Source organism: Protobothrops mucrosquamatus, unplaced genomic scaffold (assembly GCF_001527695.2).
Source record: "Protobothrops mucrosquamatus isolate PMUCROS unplaced genomic scaffold, P.Mucros_1.0 scaffold78, whole genome shotgun sequence".
NCBI classification, from domain to species: Eukaryota; Metazoa; Chordata; class Lepidosauria; order Squamata; family Viperidae; genus Protobothrops; species Protobothrops mucrosquamatus.
Window position 1 is genome coordinate 2236390 of NW_015386455.1, and position 21433 is coordinate 2257822.

At 37.9% G+C, this 21433-nt stretch overlaps 1 protein-coding gene across 1 annotated transcript in view; it reads left to right on the top strand.

Annotated features, from left to right (window-relative positions):
• Window positions 1-5157: 5157 nt before the first annotated feature.
• Window positions 5158-21433, top strand: part of COL4A1 (collagen type IV alpha 1 chain) — a 110886-nt gene continuing 94610 nt past the window's right edge. Inside the window, exons 1-7 of the mRNA XM_029283412.1 lie at window positions 5158-5203; window positions 13880-13969; window positions 14065-14109; window positions 20495-20539; window positions 20646-20708; window positions 20790-20843; window positions 21006-21032. The gene's annotated coding sequence lies outside the window, so the exon portion shown is untranslated. The remainder of the gene's footprint in view (window positions 5204-13879; window positions 13970-14064; window positions 14110-20494; window positions 20540-20645; window positions 20709-20789; window positions 20844-21005; window positions 21033-21433) is intronic.

Below are 21433 nucleotides of genomic sequence, written 5' to 3' on the forward strand. Positions count from 1 at the left end.
TTTTAAAAAAAATTTTTTTTAAAAAAAAATGCCTATGGGACAATTACAATTATTTTTGCTTGCACATTCTGAAGATGGTGGGTGGGGGGGAAAGACCATTGGTATGTCATGTCTTTGAGTTCAGTTTTTTTCCCCATCAACAACAGCATTTAAAGCAAAGTTGTCTGTATATGTATATATATATAGCCCTGTCACATACAGAACATAGTCATTAATGAAAGTGTTTGGGGAGAAATGTGTGCCATACAAATTAATCAGAAAAGGTAATCCAGAAATGTTCAAGAGGCTGCTGATCTACAAAGTCTGGCAGCCCCAAAGAGCCATTGCCATTGGTGAAAGATTTTGGGAGCCCTAGTTATCAACTCATAGAGGGCACAATTTCCCGCTGAGTCCTCTTATGTCTTGGTCTTAAAACTGATGAACCTGGGTAGCACTGAATCTGTGGAAAGTTTATTGACAGCCCTAGGCCCTAGAATGAACTGAATGGCACTGTTTATGAGGGAAGAAGGCTCCTCTTCTGCTCTGAACTATTTGACTTGTCTATCTTGTGATGGCCAGGAAGCCAAAGCAAATGCATCATATTACATTTAAGAAATTTTGAAATATTGATAGCATAGTGCAAATATGTATATGTATTGTGGAGTGTCACAATGTAACATGCAAGAAGAGGAATGACTTGGGAGACAAAGGAAAATCATGAACAATGAGGGACAATGTCTAAACCAGTGGTTCTCAACCTGTGGGTCGCGACCCCTTTTGGGGTCAAACAACCATTTCACAGGGGTCGCCAAAGTCCTGAAGTTTTTCCTCATAGAATCCTTATGAAACGCAGTCCGGCATTTTTTTTCATGAGCTGTGCTACTCCCTCTTATTCTATTGGCTTTTGAAAGCCAATAGAATAGACTCTATTCAAGAGAGTCTATTCTATTGGTGTTCGAAAGCCAATAGATTCTATTGGCTTTCGAATGCCAATAGAATAGATTCTCTTGAATAGCGTCTAATTCTATTGGCTTTCAAAAGCCAATAGGAATTGTCCAGGCTGTCTCTGCCCTGTTGAGCCCGCCAAAAGCCCCAGTCGGCAAACATTGCTGCAAGTTGTCTGCAGCTAAGGCGAGCTTTCTGGAAGTTTCCACCCCTCCCTGCTGAGCAACTACTAAATGTAAGTAAAAGAGGACCAGGGGTGGGAGGGCCAAGGTGAGGCTAGCGGGGCAGCGGCGGGCGCTGGGAGGGTAGCTGGCGGCGTGGGGCCCGGCGGGTGGCTTACCTCCCTTGGGCTGGGCCAGCTGGTGGCCCAGCCGGTGGTTGGCCTGCGCCGTCGCTGCCGCTTGCCATGGCCGCCCAGAAGCACCTGGGCCTGCCTGCCACCGCACCGAACAGGCGGTGGCCAAGGTGAGGCTAGCGGGGCAGCGGCGGGCGCTGGCAAGGTAGCTTGGCATCTTTCAGGTCCTCTTGCCTGGCTTCCGTCTGCGAGAAGCGCAGGGCCAAGGTAAAAAAAAAAGCCTGGTGAAATACTCCCAAGGGGTAGCGTCGATCTGTAGCGGGAGGTGAAGGGGGCGGGTGGGTGGGGGTCGACCAGAAGGGAACCGGGTCTGATAAGGGCAAAAGTTGAGTGAGGTTTTCCCCCTCACCCCTCTCTCCGCCTCCCTTTGTGAAGCGGCGTCTCTGGCTGCTGCCTTCCCAGTCGCCGAGAAAGGGGGAAAAAAGAGCCGTGAGCAAGTTCCCCTTTCTGCCTCATTGCTGAAAGCATTTTTTTTAAACGACCGCTCGTTCAGAACTCCTTGAGGCTTGTTTGCACGAGCTTGTGGCAGGTCAGTAAATAAAGGGGTGGGTGAGCCAAACCGTCCAAGGCGTTTGCACCCTGAACGTGTGGAGGCTGCTTTCATGACTTGCCACCACCACCTCCTCTCTTCCCGCCTGCTCAGGCAACGTGCTGCTGCTGCTGCTGCTGCTGGCTGAGCTGAGCTGAGCTGCGGCACCGAGCCGGTCCCCACGCCTCCTAGTTGCCCGGCCGCCCTCTGCGCCACGCCGGAGCCTCCCCGTGCCGCCCGGCCCGCCTCCCTCACCGTCGGAGGGCATCTGTGTGTGTCTCCAGACCTTACTGGACTACCATCCCCAGCAGCCCTAGAAAGCACTGTGGAAGAGTGGGGAATGCTGGGAGTTGCAGTTCATCACCATCTGAAAAAACATGACTCTCCAAAGATCAATCCTTCCTTCCTTCCCCCTTCAATCTCCTTCCTTCTCCATCTCCTTCCTTTCCCCTTCAATCTTCCTTCCTTCATTCCTTCCTTCCTTTCCCCTTCAATCTCCTTCCTTCTCCATCTCCTTCCTTTCCCCTTCAATCTTCCTTCCTTCCTTCCTTCCTTCCTTCCNCATATCAGATATTTACATTACTATTCATAACAGTAGCAAAATTACAGTTATGAAGTAGCAACGTAAATAATTTTATGGTTGGGGGTCACCACAACATGAGGAACTGTATTAAAGGGTCGCGGCATTAGGAAGGTTGAGAACCACTGGTCTAAACTATTATATAATAAAATTTTAGCTTACAGCGTACTCTGCAATCTGTGGTAAAAATCCAATAAGAAAGAACTCACTGGAGCAAATGAATTAGACCTAGCAGCTGCCATAATAGTCTTTTTTATTAACCTTGCTTATTTTTTAATTGTTGGGCATGTTATGCAAACTTAGCTCATGTGGTTCTTGATTATACTATGCAAGCAACAAGGTGAAGTTGTTGTATGACTAAATCTACTCTGTTTTGTTTCTCCAGCTTATCCAACCAACTCTTTTGGCTTTTCATTTTCTCATTCTATAGGTCAGAGGCCAAAAGAACTATGGCCTATGATTTGGAAATAAACATTAAGTTTAAGAACAGCTGAGGGCCAGGATGGTAATGGTGGAGCCTAACTTGGTACTAGTTAGCTACATGGGAAAAGGGAGACATCAATCATTTTCTTGTTTCTACAATTAAAATAATTCCTTTGAATGTGCCATTAAATACTATATTGTTAAACCTACTTAATAAAAATACACATACTTTTCCCCTTCCAGAGAGACCTTTCATAGACAAATAAATCTTTGCCATTGGTTCTGGGTCATTTCATTTATTCCCTCCTCCACAGATTCCACCAAAACTCTTTTTAAAAGGGAAGTGGGTTCATAGTGTTGAAAGAAAAATATTCATCAGGGTCCAGTCCAAGTTGGGAATAACCAAAATGAAGACTGCTTTAGAAAGAAGGTTGCAGTTTATTGAAGAGGAGAGCCAGACAGAAAGATGACTCTGGGAAAACTGACCACCTGTAGCAGAGAGTGGTGGGTTTTTATACCTTCTGGGCCTCTTGAGGTTGTTTCATGTTCCTGTTAGAGGCTTTATATTTCCTGTGTCATGTACTTTGACCTGAGTCTGACCAGACCTTTTGGTACTGGTGGATTAATCCTATTATGTCTCCTGTCCTTAGAATATCGGTGGGGGTATATAGATTTTAGGTTTCTTTGTCTTCCTAATAGCTTCCTGGCTCCAACCTTCCTGAATGGATTATTACATCTGCATTTCTAAAAGCTGGCCTCTGCCTAGTTTCTGCTTGGAGAGAGATGCTGGGGCTGGTTTTGGGGGGCTGGCTTCTGTCTTTTTTTTTTTTTTAAGATCTTCTCCATTATTCCTTTGGGGAAATACATTCTGCCTTTTTAATATTCCCCAAAATATTTCTTTCTCTGGATTCTTCCCACAATAGGTTTTGAGTACCATGCACAGTATGTTTTGAGAGGCTATCTTTCTGAAGAATTAGGTTTGTCACGAGCAGGATAGAATCCTGAGTTTTTATCTTTGCATGTTTATTCATACACATATTTTGAGAGTCCCCGGCTGATTCTAATGAAGAATATAGTGCATGATAGATTTTTCATTACCAATCCAGACATAATTAATCTAGAAAAATGCACTGAAGACAACAAGCAAGCACTTTTTAGCTGTGTATTGAGTGAACTTAGTCTTAGAAACAAGCAATTTAAGAATCAGTTCGCAAAACCATACTGTTACCCTGCTGGACTATTTCTATTCTATTTTATGATGTGTGTGGTAGAATAAGCAGTGGCAATTGTTTCCTCTTAAAGAAATTGGTATAAATTTTAAAAAGTATTTCAGATATAATCTTGGAATTTTATATTTTAGATTTTCTGACAATAAAAAATGTAGCCTTTTAATTGTTTCCCAAAATTTTGGTCAAAGTAGTAAAAAGATCCACCTCAAAAATGCTTTATAACTCTCTTTTATCATCAGATAAAAAAAAAATGACTGTCTGCTCAGACTACGGTAGATTAGTTAAACTGTATGAAGGTTTTCTTTGCTTTCTCAAGAGATCCTGAATAGATCGGGAAACTTCATCAGATGTTATTTCCCAGACTCTTCATTAAATCACAATTCTAGTTCCTGGCCTCCAAATGATAGGACATATGAAATAGAGCTCTTTTGTATAAATTGCGATATCTAAGAATGATAAAGGCAGGAAAGGCTGAATGTCTCTTAAAATCTTTGCAGCTGTCTAGTAGGGTGGAATCTCAAAGGTGAGGCTGGATTGGAAAGTTTAAAAGACCATCCCAACAAAAGGCAATGGTAAAGCATGTTTGCATTGTTGCCAAGAAAATTGGAAGCTTGTGCCCACAAAGTCACCAGGAGTTAAGCTCAATAGAAGACAGTTGTACACCAAATATTTCTGTGGACAAATTACTGTCATGAATCAAAGCACTATGATTATTCTTAATAGTATTTTTGCTATAGTATGGCAAGTGCTAAATTTATATCCAGTATATCACGCAGTATGATATGATCTGCAGGACCCTTGATTTCCTATTTCCCCAGTTCTTTGGGGTTAAGCAGAGAAAGGGCATCTTTGCAATAGGGACTCCAGCAGATCAATTCAAAATATTTTTTTTGTTTTCTAAAAAAATACCAGTATTACAGCTACAGAGATTTGTGTTCTCTTTATCTACAATCTAAATTAGCTTTTTAATGGAGTCAACATTATTTAAATAGTCTGAGCAGACATATATTTTCATTATAAACAACTTTTTCTGTAGCAAACTTTTTCTAACAAAGTCTAACCTTTGTTGTAGATATTACCAAATTGATGGATTGCTTTTTTTTAAATTACAGGGTTGTTCTGGCTGTGGAAAATGTGACTGCAGTGGAGTGAAGGGGCAAAAAGTAAGTATTCTGTATTTACAGTATTTTTCCTTCCTGTGTTTTTGTCAATTTTGAATAAATCAGGATCAATGAATTTTAATACTACCAGGACACCCAATTCGGGAGGGGAGATAATATTTAGCTATGTGGAAGTAAAAATTGGACATAACATAGGGGACCAAAGATTGAAGATAAAAGCCGTGATAAATGACTGGGCTGCCTGAGGAATTACCTCTCTCCCTCCTCTTTCCACCAACAAACATTTGAAGTAAAGTTTTGCAATGACCTCTGAAATGACTTGCTTTTGAATGCCTGGAAAATATATAAGAACAGGGTTTTTCTAATATTATATCCACAAGCCTGAGAAACTTTATATTACAAATCTCAATTTTAATGGTTTTAGGAAGGACATTCTTTGTAGGATCATATCCACTTTATCCCTCTGGGAAAACAGTTTTAGGAAACCTCATACTTCCTTATGGACATTTTACTAAAAACCCTCGCCCATTTATAGAAATGCAAAAAACAAACATTAATACTGACGTTTAAACTGTTTATTAATAAAATTAAGCAGTTGGCTGAAAAGTCCTATCAAGTTCACTGAACCAGAGCTATTATTTGAATAAGACATATATCAGTATTGTTTAATAAATATTCTGTAAATCATATATCTTAAATTTTAGAGTATTTTATGTTCGTTTCTGTGAACAACTAATTCAAATCTTTGAATGCATGGAGGGATGGCAGAAAAGAAAGTTATTTTTAATGCAGGAGGTACAGAGATTGTAACCTTGAAATCTGAAGTTCTTGAGCCTTGGTCAAAAAATAGAGAAAGGCTTAATGGAGTCCAAAGATTCCACTCACTGACTTCCTTAGTATTAATTGTGCCCCACCCTATAGTGGTTGCTAAAGACACAGTCGAAAGGCAAAGTGTATAAAGGCAAGGTGCAGCAGGATCACTAAATCATCAAAGATGGGCTCAGCAGATTTTGGCAAAGCCACGTGTTAAGCTAGGCCTGTCTCACAGATTTCTAGGATTAGCCTAGAATCTCGTGGAAAATGGCAAATGGTATGATAGAACTTTCCTCTATCCCCATAAAGGTGAATATGTAAATCTGTGGATAAATATTTCTGAAAAGTAATTTAAATTGTGACTGGCTGAAATGGAATGGAGATTATAGCATTTGGCCTTGATCTAGACATGGAGTTCTTAAGAAACTGCCTTATGTTGAATCAGAGTATCAGTATGTCTGGACCAAGTTTGTCTATATTATACTGCCCGGCCATAGCTTTCACAGAGAAATTGTTCTTGATTCTACCTGCAAGGAACAATTGCATGCAAAACATGTTCTCTTGCATGCAGTTCTCCATACATATCCCCTTTTTCAGGATTGGGATCCTCTTCAGTTGTTGGTTTTTTTTTTTAAATTAGAAGCTATTTTATATCAATCGGTACTGAAGGAAGATCCCCCCCCTCTCTGATAGAAGAAGAAATCTGGAGGCAAGAAGAAAATTTAATCACAACAGTTTAAATCTTTCCAAAGTAGAAATAAGCCCTCCCCCCCCAAAAAAGAATTAATTAAATCACGAGTCCTTTTTAAATTAAAACAAACACTCTGTCTAGCTAATTTTCAGAACCCACAGCCTCAGATGAACCCAAGTGCAAACAAACAGCTACAAAGTATCAACTTGAAGAAACATTGAAGATAAGCTTAACCAAAGGAATGCAGGACCGGACCGGCAATTAAGACTGACAGTATTAGAACAGAAACACAGAAAAATACATAAAATTAATGAAACACATCAGATTCATTCCTGAGACAGGGATTAACTTTTAACCTTTTTCCTAAACAAGATTGGATAAAGAAACTAACCCATCAATAGACACTGGTCCACGAATCAGGAATGACAGTTTGAAAACTCAGAAATTCAACGAATCAAAATTGACAATTTTGAAAACCCTGGAAAGGTATAAAGACACACATTTGGAGACCACTCTTTCTAGCTAGCCAAGAAACTTTGCTGAATGTCACTCATCTTAGTTTCTTGCCATTAAAAGACTTCTTTCCGGCAGCTCTGCTTCAATTCAATTAATTCTCCAAAGCGCTGATCATTGCATCCCAGCTGGAAGAATCCCCAAGGGAGGGGCTCTTTCCTCTCCACAGTACTATGATAAAGACAACCATTTGATTAATGAGGAAAGGTAAAAGCACCCGTTTCCACTTCCTTTCTCTTAGTTTTTTAGATGCTAGTGTTTAGGTCAACAGTGCTTCAACAGGCACAATCTCTACTAAGAAGACAGAGATAAATTAATTTTAACATGTCAACTGTCTTAATTTTCAAGATTCAAAGTGAATAACATTCATGAGTTTACAAACAAAAGTCAGCAGGTATTTTTAATAGCTATTTTTTAAAATCTGATCATCAACAACTTCTTAATTTCAATTCACCCATTTTTTCTTTTCAGATTTGTATTAATTTGTATTAATTGTAGACAATTAATTTGTGATTTCCCAAATCCATTTTGTGATGACAACTACCACTTTTCTTCAAAAAGAAATACATCTGAGTTAGTACAATACAAACTAGATAATTACTAATAGAGGTAGAAGATGATTATGTGAATGCTTCATTAACTGCATTTTTCCCCAATCCATTTAAAGACCAAACTCAAAGTACAAATTCTGACACTTAAAACTCATAGAGCTATAACCTTTTAATATACATAATAGCAGCAGATTAGAGGTACAAAATTGGAACACTGGTGATTTTTTCTGTTTTGCATGAAGGAGACAATTTGATGAACAGGGATAATGTATCCAACAAACTGATGCTTGTTAATTTTTAAACCTCTGGTATTTCTGTTAAATCTAATCCATTAGGACATCGTCTGCCTACCATTTTTAAAAAACATGTCTAGCAGTAATAACAGCATAATGTTTGTTGTTGTGTTGCACACTTTAAGTTAGGTATAAATTAAATTTGTATTGTAAAAGCTTCTGTAGATACTAAATGACAAAACATGTTGCAGTAAAATAGAGTTTTTGTTGGTTTGTTTTAATTCCAATTTAGTCGAATGTGGGCCCTGAAAAAAGGAGGGTGGTAGCTCTGTAGGATTGTTGGGTTCCAATATTTGCACTCTTGCCTAAGACATCAGTCACGTCTCATAATGATTGGCCCTTATTGGACATGCAAAATCCAAAATCAAACATATTGTTTTCTAGCTCAGTGCAATAATAGTGTTAAATGTATTTTTGAACAAGATATTTTTTTCCTGTCTAAATGTCATTATCAAAACCCTACAAAATTTTGGGAAAGAACTATAATATGATACTTTAAGGGGCAGAATTTTATCAAAATGTTCTGAGCTGATATATTTTGGGGTGGGCAGAAAGTGTGATCCAACATAAACAGTAGCTGTTACTATTACAACAGGAAGAAATGTTTCTTTCATAAGAAAAATCTCTAGACATAATTATTTTCAGTGTGTCATTATGGGCTTAATAGTTAACCTACCCTCACATTTCTTTCACATCCATTTTGGCTAAAGAATTAACTCAAAGATCAACAACCTTTTCAAGTTTGGGATGGTATTACACGTGATTGGTATGAAAGTTTCCCATCCCTCATTTGAAAATGATTTCAAACATTTTTTTTTTTATTTTCAAACATTTATTTTGGGGAAATGCAGGAAATTTGCAGGCTAATAGATTAGAAGCTGCCCAGAGTAGATTATAAGATAGGTTGCCATATAAGTGTTTTAAATAAATAAAATGAATAAATAGTAGATAATTGATGTCCTAGCCTCAACATACTGTTTCTAACTAGACAAATTGCACAAAAATAAAACTGTTGTGGGAAGTGACATTAATGAAAACCAACAAAAAGTTTCACTCTTCTAGATCCATCTGAAATTTTTCTTAAGCAGAAGCAAAATAAGCAGGTTGTTTGTGTCTGAGAATGTAACTACATGGATGAATGTAATTATAGTATTCATATGGCATACTACAAAACCTACTCAGTAACACATAGTTTCATATTAACACAGCAAACTAAATCTGATACATTGATATTAGCTGAATAATAGCTTTAAATAATGTTGATATCATGCTGTCATTAAATTAACCCCCACCTTGCAAAAAGAACCTGGTGGCTTAAATCTAGCTTGCTCACCAGATGAGCTAGTATGAAAAAATATTTAAGAAAAATATTTTTATAACAATTCAGGCTACTCATTCATCCCACATATTTTAAAGAACATTTTAAAAGTGATGCTTTGTTCATTAATTTTGCAAGAAATTTTAAAAAACCAAAATTAAGCAACATGTCAGAAAACAAGTTTAAACTGGAGACATTCTTTTTTTAAAAAGGAACTTGTGATAACAGCATAAAAAGACTGCTGCGGATATAGGTGTCACCATGCATGGAAAAAGCAGATCTTATAAGTTTAGATCAAGACAATGTAGAGAGACCCATAATTTATTTAGATTGGCATACTTATACTTCTTCAATAAAAGAAAGAAAGAAAAACTTCTTCAATAAAAGAAAGAAAGAAAAACTTTAAGGTTTTAGAATAACAATGTCTTTAACTTGTATTAAAAATGAACAAGAGAGATAGTTACTGGATGACCGAAATAACATTTTAAATAATCAAAACTTCTACTTATATTTTGATTACTCAGAATGAAAGGATCAAAAGATTTCAACATTTTCAAACTTCCTTAACTGTTCAAGTACTTATTTAATTCCTGAAACATTAACAAAGATTGGACTCGATTGGATTCCAGATTGTTTTCTCTGGGCTTGAGCCTGACATTAATGAGTTCTGGAAAAATTCTGTTTAAACAGCAAAAGCGGCTCTGAGATTTTTCAGATTTTATTTAAATTATTTTGAAATAGCAAATCAGTTCAGTGGTCATCAGTAGAATATCTGATCTAGTGCAATACTATTTCTGTCACATTTCTATATTCTCCTGGAAAACATTTTCATCTCTATTAATCTTTCAAAGTAGGTGGTACTTATTATTCTCCCAATCCATTAAAAGTAGTCCTCATTTAGAAACTGCCTTGGATAGTGACCATTTGCAAACACAACAGTAATAAATTGTAGTAAACAATAATTTAAAATCATTTCTGGTCACACCCATATTTATGTACCTGTCAACAATACATACTGCAATGAGAGTAATACTGGCATTGCTGCCTAAAACAGTTTTATCTAAATGAGATGAAAACAACTAGAAATCTACGTAATGTCTCTCTCTTTCAGTCACATTTTCACTTAGTGACCATTTCATTGGAACTAATGCTAAAAGTACTTGGTTTCTTTTATTTACATATATGAATAAAAAAGGATCTAATTACCAGGCAAAATTACTTCTGTTCACTCAAGGGGGCTTCTTTGAAGTTCTTCTGTAAGTAGAACCTCACACCTGTGAAGCTACATAAAATTCTTAATCTTTAAATTCTGGGATAGGGGATCATTACTTAGTTTATTACCATTAATGGTAAGAGAAACATAGGAAGAAAAATGTAGGCCATTGAATTCAATCTCTTTCTTAGTGCAGAAATCCAAATTAAACATTAAAGACTGATGCCTATTATGCTTCAAATATTGTGTTTATTTTAAGCTGCACTCATTAAAACTTCAAAGAAATTGTAACGTGCAAAGAGAATGTTAATGAGAATAAACAGGAGATTGGATACATCAATCTTACAATGAGAGACTGAAGGAACTGAATAAGTTTAGCCTTGAGAAGAAGATTGAAGATAACCAGACAGCATATGATAGCACTCTTCAGAAAAAGAAAAGAACCAAATTGCTCTCTATCTCCAAAATTCAGAATATGAAATAATAGTCATTGTTGGGGATACTTTAATTTGGATTTTTACAGAAACGGGGAGTGGAATTTGACTTTGAGATTCTATGATATTTAGTATCTTTGACAGAATCTCTTATCCATTACCACTGGTAGCAGTTTATTATGTATCATTATGCTGGTACCTAAGTTCAATAAAACATAGAATAAAAGAATACAATAAAACAACTATTGATAAAATAATATATTACAATTAATTATAACATATCAGATATAAAATAAGCCTGTTACCTTAAAGGCCCATAACCCTGACATATAATAAATAAGAATAATATGATAACCAATAAATAGTGACCAACAAGGTAGTGACCAATGAAATTTGGGGGAGAGGGCATAACATCGAAAACTTGGTATCCAATCAGATTATGAAATATGCGTATGGCACCAAGAGACACAAGTATGTATCCATAAAAATGTTGACACAGACAAAAGAGGAATTGTTTCTTGGGTACTGCAGAGGTACTGCCTTTGGTTCTAAGACAGAGAAACAGGCCATCCTCAAATCAAAGAAATACACTCCTCCCCCCCAGTCTTGCTCTTTAAAACTGAAGTTTAAGAAATGTTGGAATTTGATACCAGCGTTTAAAGAAAATATTATTAGAACTGGCCAGCTGTTTCTAATGTTGTTCTTTGAAAGTGCTTTTGTGCCTATTCTAGAAGAGCTGAAAACTGGTGAAAAGAGGGAGGGAGTGAGAATTAACAATGGCACCTCCTAAACAACACTTCTCAGAAAACCTAGGCAGAACCTTGCAGACATCATACACTCAAACTCTTTTACAACTTTTTCTGAAATATTGTTTGCTAATTAAAATATCTTGTAAACTATTAACAAAGAAGATTAAACTATGAATGTTGCTTGATATTGCTCTTCTTGTTAATGAAGTTGCAAATGTTTTATAATAAATTGAAATACATAGAAACACATATAAATTATTCAGTTAAACTGCTTTAGGCTACAGTCTTATAGCCTGCAAAGGCTCCAGCCTTGAAGAAAGAAATCTGATTTCCCCTCCTTCCTTAACAGCCTCTTTGGCTGCAATTTTGTGATTTTGTTTCATTGCTGCACACGCTTACCATTGTTGAAAGAAAAATCTTCATCAGGGTCTAGTAGTCCAAGGTGGGAATAAGCAAAATGGACACTGCTTTAGAAAGAAGGTTGTGGTTTATTGAAGAACAGAGCCAGACAGAAAGATGGTTCTGGGAAAGCTGACCACATATTGCTGAGAGTGGTGGGTTTTTATACCGTCTTGAGCTTTTGTTTGGAGTTGTTCCTGTGGCATGAACTTTGACCTGAGTCTGAATGTGCCTTTCTGTTATTCTGATGGTACTGGGTTAATCCTAATGTCCCAAAGGTAATATACTGCTTCCCTGGGGCTATGGTTGATGATTTTTGGATTTTTTGGCGTGAAGGACTGTTGATTCTAGGGATCTTTGTCTTTCTAATCCAAGCTTCCTGTCTCCAAACTTTCTGACAAGATTTTCACATCTGCATTTCTGCAGACCTGGTTTCTGTTTGGGGCAGAGAGACTTGGGGGGAGGGTTCCTGCCTTTAAGATCCTTTGGGGAAATATATTCTGCCTTTTTAGTATTTCCCAAAATATTTATTTCTCTGGATTCTTCCTATACCATGTTAGTTTGTATGTAGGAAGGACTCAAAAACTATTTTGGGGGCATAGTGTAGAGAGATCTAGTGTGAATTACCATCTTTCCTTGCCTTCTCTTACCTCCCTGATACCAAATGAGATATAAATAGCCTAGATATTGATTCAAATTATTTCCTATTCCAGCAGGAATGCTTTTCTATCTTGAAGTGTTAGTCTACTGTCACTGGACAGGCATTTGGATTATTGAACTATTCCAAAGTACTATTAAAATTACTCTGCTGGTAATCTGTTATAATATGCTATAATAGAATTTTGGGATGTTATAGTAAATTAGTTCTAAGTTTTTATTTATTTTTAAAATTGAGTATTCTGCAAATATTAAACTTTTGTATATGTAACTGAAGAAGTATTATAATTTTAATTAAATTCTTTGATTACACTGTGCTATTAGCTAAGAAAACTTTGCAATTTGAAACCACAAATTCTGATGAAATCACATATTTGTCTGATAAAAGGAACTGTAATCCACTTGATATTATAATTGTTAGTTTTTAAAGTAGCACATGACTGTTGTTTTTGTAGCAAAGCACTAACATGGCTACCCTGATGGAAGTTGTTTTAATGGTATGTAAACAAATAAAAAAGCCAAAAAAAAGATGGAGGGGTAATGATATAAACATCTGGTAAACTCTTAATTTTGTACTCATTTTCAGATTGAAGTGAAAGATCTTAAACATAAGGGACTTATGCATCACTTTTAGTTGCATTAATATCTTTACAAATGTAAATGGTAAGCCCAGAACAGGGGACTTTGCCTTATGAATATGAAAAAAATGTAATTTAGCTCTTTTTTACCTTATCAATGTTCCAGTAACAATGTCCTTTCTGACTTCGTGACATTAAGAAGTAGATTCTTTTATTCTCACTGCTATATGTTATACATATTTTCTTCTTCTTCTTCTTCTTCTTGTTTTTCTTTTTCTTTTTCTCCTCCTCCTCCTCCTCCTCCTCCTCCTCCTCCTCCTTCTTCTTCTTCTTCTTCTTCTTCTTCTTCTTCTTCTTCTTCTTCTTCTTCTTCTTCTTCTTCTTCTTCTTCTTCTTCTTCTTCTTCTTCTTCTTCTTCTTCTTCTTCTTCTTCTCTTTTACCATTTTGGGTGTCGAGGGATATACATATATCACATATATATTATATATTGTGTATTTAATTTTTACAGGGTGAAAGAGGCTTGCCAGGTTTACAAGGCTTGGTTGGATTTCCTGGAGTACAAGGACCAGAAGGGCCACCAGGAGCCTCTGGAGCGAAGGTAAAATGAACCTTATGCCAAATATTAACTTGCAGAATGGTACTTGAAATCCTGATAACAATAAACAAACATACTGTTTTTGTATCTTTCTGTAGGGTGATACTGGAGAACCAGGACTACCAGGAACAAAAGGAACTAGAGTAAGTTTACATGAACCATTTTTGCTGCTATACATATGCCAATTGTGTTTTATGTAATAAGCCATAGTAGCCTGGTTTACATAATACTCCAAACCATTAGTCTTGGATTACAAATCATAATAACTGGGCTCACGTAATACACTAGATTATAATCAAATACACTGTAATCTGCATTCTGCTCAGCATATACATACTCTCATTTTTTAAAAGTAGCATTGAGCAAGTTAGTCATTGTTAATTTGTTGTATTTATTACATGGTAATGTGCATGATACTTTGCAGAGCACAATTTGCATGCCCTGAATGTTTATAATTACTTTTTTATCTTCTTGCTAGAATGCTGTTTAATCCACATAAGTAATCAGTGTTAATGCTCAATGATATGAAAATGACAATGAAGTAGCTATTTATACTTAAGTCTTACTAGGCAAAAGTGTCATTTGATCTGTTGTTTGCAAGTAAGAACAAGAAATTATTCAACAGTGTATTAACAATCTAGCTCAAACATTTAAAAAAGAATGAAATATACTCCCATAAAAAAACCTAAGAATGCTTTGGTGGCTTAAATATCTTTTGGAGATTGGGATCTGAAGTTGCTGTTCTCAAGGATTGTCAGAGAGTAACTGCTTCTCTGAGTTCTTAGAAGTTCATGCATGTATCTCAATTGTAACATCTAGCCACCTTGTTTATCAACCTCTGTTTCAATGGCTTTCAATTTTCCTGGCATCAGAAAAAATGATTATGTCTTCTCAAGTGATTCCTTAAAGTGGTAAGATTTTCCATCACTAAGCAATGTCATAAAGCATAACATCACATGACTATGCCTCTTAGCAAAAGCAGTTCCAGCAGTCCCCGATTACAATCATTAAATGAATCACCATTGGTTGTTAAGCAAGTATTCCATGTAACCACGATTTCTGACTTCCTGCTAGCTTCCCAATTCACTTTGCTTGCGGGAAGACTGCAGAGAAGGTGGCAAATCGCAATCATGTGACTGAGGGACAATGCAATGGTTAGAAATCCAGGCCAGTTGCCAAGCACCCGATTCACGATCATGAGACTGTGGGGGCCTGATGATGGCCAGAACTTTAAGGATTGGTTGTAAATACCACTCATTCAGTACCATCCTAAGTTCAAACAGATACTGACTTCTGGATGAGGAAAAAGGCAGATTAGACATTTCTGAAAGTGCAGAGACAACAATGTGGTAATAATGTGACAACAACCAATGGACTGGTAGCAAGCTTGATCCAATAGAACCTCTTTGGACAAGGTGAGGATGAGGGAGCACTGTCATATGTACTGGATGGCAGGATAGGGTTTCTTCCATAGTCTGAGCACTGGGAGACGAAGGAAACCATCAAGCCATTAATTGCAGCAGAGCTTTAAAGAACATTAGATTAGACAAATTTCACATTGTAATCACTTTTGAATCTACAATTAATGTAAAGTTATAAGAGGTCTTTCAAACAACAGGTCTGACCAGACAAATTTGGAGTATTAAAATTTGCTAAGACTTTGAAAAAGTGAGTAAATAAAAGAAGCCAAAAATGGGACAGTAGAGGAGCCTAAAGCTCCAGTCAGGAAAAGGAACAATGAAACTTGCAAAATAACAGACAAAGGCATGACACTTCATTTCAAAGCATCTTTGAGGAACTAGGAGAGAAATCTATAACTAAACAAACAGCAATAATTTCTATACCTGCCAACGTATTTGAAGAAGACTTAAAGAAGTTAAAAATGTCACAGATGAGGAAAAGAAAATCCCCCAAAATATAGAAATGTTGGAAAATAAAGAAACTGTGGATTATAAAACAAAGTTAATAGTTAAAGTGGAATTATGAACGACCATGAAAAACAACCAGGACAAGGACATATTATTGGATTTACAAAAGAAGGTTTCCAGCGTTCTCAAGAAATCTTTGAGATGGGAGAAAGTTTCAATGGGAAATTCAACCCTACAGCACCAATTTGATGAATTAAAGATTAAGACTGTTAAAGGCAAAAGAAAGGAACATAAAGCTTATTTATTTGATCAGTGATAAAATAAGAACAATCTTTATAAAATTCTGGAAACCCTTTATGGTGTCATGGTTCCAGTAGATGAGACCAATTAATAGAACTTCAAGGCAAGGAATTCTTCCTCAAAGAATACTTTATTTGGCTACAAAATAATGGCACATACAAAGGTGAACCCAAGACTAAATTCCCCTCCCCTTGCTTACAAAGTTACAAGTTTCAATTCCCACCCCAATTAGATGACATAAATCATATTCACCAATTGTTAGAAAATGCGGGCACCCCCTCCCAGCTCTCCAGCCTGCCAAAATGTTATCAGTAATGACCTTGGTTCCCATACATGAGAATTTTTTTGGCTAACTTAGAACTACACTCCCTCCCTCCTTCTTTCTAAATATGTGGCAACCAAAAATGAAGTGAAAATAGCTTTAGTTCAGTTCATTGCAGTGTTGACATTCGGCTCCCTTTAAGGAAAGGACAAATCCTGCAATTTAAACAAGAAAAAAAGTTAGGAATCCCCTCTTGGTTTATTTGGATGTTTGCCATAGAATTTGCACATCAATCTATCAGCGTTCACATCAGTACTTTTTACCCAGGTGGCTTCCGATAACGGATATCCCTTCCATGGCACCAAATATTGCAATCTGCCTTTGTATAATCTAGCATCAAGAATGTGTTTTACTTCGTAATGAGTCTCTCCAGCCACCACAAGTGGGCCAGGCGCTTTCTTTTGAGGGGGTCTCAAAGTCGACTCCCTGAAAGGTTTTAATAGACTGCTCTGAAACACTGGGTGGATCCTTCCTAAAAGACGAGGGAGTTTTAATTCTACAGTGACTGGGTTTATGATCCAAACTATAGGAAAGGGTCCCAGTATTTTGGTCCCAATTTTTTGCTAGGTAACTTAAGTCTTAGGTATTTTGTAGAAAGGTAAACCTTTTTCCCCACATGGAATGATTTCTGAGGTGTTCTTTTTTATCAGCTTGTTTTTTTAACCTTCTGAGGCTTTTGTTAAAGCTTTCTTTGTATTATCCCAAACACCCCTCCAAGAAGACACCCACTGATCTAATGTTTGAGAGGTAGGGGCGTCCTGGGGGTATTAAGGCATCGGAATAAAATCCCTCCCAGTGGTTATCTTAAATGATATAAGTCCAGTGCTGCTATGTACTATGTTGTTGTAAGCCACTTCAGCAAAAGGGAGGAGATCAGTCCAGTTTGTCTGTTGGTAATCTACATAGCATCTAAGATACTGCTCCACCATTGCATTCGCTTTTTCAGCTGCTCCATTCATAGAAGGATGAAAAGCCTATGATAGTCCTTGGATGGAACCAGTTAGTTTCAGAAAATCTCTCCAAAATATGGCTGTAAATTGAACTCCCCTGTCTGAAATTATTCATTTTGGTGTGCCATGCAGCTGGCAAATATGCTTAAGGAACAACTTGGCTAGTTTCTGGGCAAATGGGAGGCCAGAGCATGCTATAAAGTGAGCTCGCTTTGAAAAAAGGTCAATTACAGTCCATATTACCATATTTCCCCTACTCTCTGGTAATTCCACAATAAAGTCCACAGCAATCTCCTCCCATGGCTGAGAAGGATCTGCGACAGGCTGTAACAGTCTAGGGGCTTTCCTGGGATTCTCTTCATGGTAGCACAGACTGCACAGCTTTTTACATAGTTATCCACATCTTTCTTTAAGCATGATTACCAAAATTGCCTCCGAATTAAGTGTAGTGTCTTTAAATATCCAAAGTGACCAGCTTGTTTAATGTCATGGCTGCATTGGAGCGCTTGGAGTCTGAGCAATTCAGGCAAATACAATTTTCCCCCTTTCCAAGCTAATCCATCCCTATGAGTCAGGATGGTTTGATTTTCCTTGAGCCATCGGTCATTTTTCAGTTCTTGTTTTAATTTCTTTGTTAATAGGTTGTCTGGGTTAGGTGACTTCATGTGTCATTGTTTCCCAGGTGTTATTTGAGCAACAACTTGAGGTGGTGGCATAATGGAGTCTATGATTTGTTCACATTGGCTTTTATATTGAGGCAGCCTAGAGAGGACATCAGCTAAGACATTTCTTCCATCTGGTATATATTTCAGAGTAAAGTTAAAATGGTTAAAATATTGCGCCCAGCGTACTTGTTTGCGGGATAGTTTACGGGGAATTTTCAATGCCTCTAAGTTTTTGTGATCAGTCCATACTTTAAAAGGCACCTTGCACCCCTCTAGGAAATGACACCAAGTCAATAAGGCCCATCTGATTACAAAAGCTTCCTTTTCCCAAACAGCCCACCTTTGTTCTGTGTCAGTGAGTTTTTTCGAAGTGTAAGCACAGAGTTGTAATTCTCCTTTACGGTTTTTTGTAGTAGCACTGCCCCCACAGCCACATCGCTAGCATCAGCTTGAATAAAAAATTGCTCCTCAGGATGAGGGTGTTTGAGAATTGATTCTGCAGCAAACAGTCTTTTTAAATTCTCAAAAGTGGCTTGGCACTCTAACAACCAGTGTAGGGGTTTACCTGGTCATGGCTTACCATCTTTGCCAGTTTTTAATAGCTCTGTAAGGGGCAAAGCAACCTCAGCAAATGAGGGGATAAATTGGCAGTAGACTTTAGTGAATCCCCAAAAACCTTTGAGTTGTTTCTGAGTTCGTGGGGGCTGCCATTCAATCATGGATTTTACTTTAGCTGGATCCATTTCAATGCCTTCGCTGAAAATTCTGTAACCTAAATAATCCAAACGTGTCTGATGGAACTCACACTTTGAGAGTTTTGTGTATAATTTAGCGTTCAGCAGCTTTTTAAGTACTTCTTGTTCTAAAATTGTTTGCTCTGCCATAGTCTCTTTATAGATTAAGATGTCATCAAGGTAAACCAAAACTTCTTTATATAAATGATCATGTAGCACTTGATTGATCAGCTGCATGAAAACAGCAGGAGCTCCTTGTAATCCAAAAGGCATGACTTTAAACTGAAAACTATCCAGGGGGCTGTTGAAGGCAGTTTTTCATTCATCACCTTTTCTTACTCTAACGCAATATCAGTGACCTGGCTGCCCTCATCTAAAACATTTGATGAGTGGTCCAGCTGACGTCTTTGGAGCTCCAGTAGTCCCAGCAGGTGGGATTCACTGGGGAAGCTGATGCCTCGCTGGATCTGGTCTCGGTCTAGGTCTAGGGGTCGGCAGCTTCCTGTAGTGGCTTAACTCGATGTCTAAATTCACGGCCATGCGATACCACTCATGGAGTTGATCAGGGATCCTCCATTAGATGCATGCCTGGAATAGATCTGGGTCCAATACGGACTTGAAATGATGAACTAGCGATCGCTCAGGCCACTGCACAATTCTGCGAGCCAATCTCCGGAATTCACGCACATATTCATTTGCTGGCTGACTCCTCTGTTTCACCTCATGAATATCTTTTTCAGCTTGCAGGGCTATGGACCCATCCTCAAACCTGGTCCTTAGACCTTGGATAAACAGGTTGTAGTTTCATAGCTCAGGTGATTGCTCATTGTACAAGCCATTCAACCACTCTGCTGCCTCCCCCTCCAAGTTTGCCACTACCACATCGACCATATTGGCAGGGTCTGGATAGGCATTGGCATTCCTGTTCATGTGGAAGCACACTTGATTCAAGAAGAAAGTTAACTTTTCAGGGTTGCCATCAAACATGGGCTTGAAAGGAGGGGCTTCCATGGGTCACTGCCAATCTAAGAGAGCCTGCAGCAACCCATACTGTTGCAATTGATCTCATGGGAGCCCCACTGCTTGGTGAACTCTTGGTAGGGGCCTTGGATTGGTGTGGCATTGGCAATGTTCTGGGCTAAGTCACCAGGGTGCCGATCAGGACTAAGTCTGTAATGATGACAGTCTGGACTGTAATGATGACGATCTGGACTGGCCCGATGTGGCTATCGATCAGAGCTATCTGGGTATTGGTGGTGATTGGGGCTTGCTCTATGCCAATACCTTTCAGGGCTGATCTGGCGCGGGTACCAGTCAGGGCTCACATAGCGATGGTACTGATTGGGGCTAACATACCATTGCTGATGGTCAGGGCTGGCATATGGACTCTTTGCCAATACTTGGCAATGGTGTTTTGGAGGGGAATGTTGTTGGGGTTCAGAATTAAAAAAGCAACATCATGTCATCACAAGTCCTCCCCCTGCTCTATATGTTGGATATTAAAATGAAAGGGCAGAGCTTATGACAGAGTACTGCTTTCATCATTTTATTAAAACTAAAAAAATGGTTGAGAATGTGACTGTTGTTATATGTGTTTCTAGTGATTTAAAGTGTCCCTCATGAATGTTGAGGCAAAACAATTTCTTGATGGTACTATTTACATTCTTTTTATCATTTCCTCAAATCTAGGGGCCCCCTGGTCCAGCAGGCTATCCGGGGAATCCTGGTCTTCCGGTGGGTATAAAACCAAAGTTGCAGTTGAAACACAGTCAAGCTTTATTTCGGTAGGAAATAATCTACTAATCACTGTTTGCTTTTCTGTATACTTTCTGAACCTCAGGGCATCCCTGGAGGAGATGGCCCGCCTGGTCCTCCTGGGATCCCAGGATGCAATGGAACAAAGGTAAACTATTTTTAAAAAGTAGTTTGAAGCTCTTTTTTAAAAAAATCCATGAATTAAAGACATTTTTTTCTCTTCCATTAGGGAGAAAGAGGTCCTCTTGGCCCACCTGGCTTACCTGGCTTACTTGGCAATCTCGTAAGCATTTTAAAATAATTTGTTTTAACTGAAATCAAAACAAGTATAATAAAAAATTGGAAATCGATGGCTCAGTTTGCAATTCAAAATTTAATTGTGGAACTTGGTAATTAAAGCATCTTGCTAGTTTCTTAATTTCTCAGACAATGTTATATTTTTCAGGGACCTCCAGGGCTTCCAGGAATAAAGGTACCGTACATTTTTTAATTAAGAACATACCTATCATTTATTGTTTACATGACATGATATGTGGATCTGGTACATCAACAGAATTCAAAAAACCATTTGTTGCATTGGTCATAGGGGAAAAAAACATCCATAGAAGATTTAAGCATTTGCGCTAACTCAAAATGTCACAGAATAATGAGCAGTCCCTTGTAAAATATTAGCAGTCCTTATGTTGCCCATTCTAAATTTGGAGCTAGGATCCTTTCCATTCTGAGAACAAAGAATCAATTGCCTTATTGGGGTTTTTTTCTTTTTTTGGAAAAATATACTTCATTTCTCTTTTGAGGAAAAATGAGCTATAGAGAACACGCTTTGATTGGAAGTGGGGCCTGATGCAAGTTTCCTGCTTTAAAAAATATCCC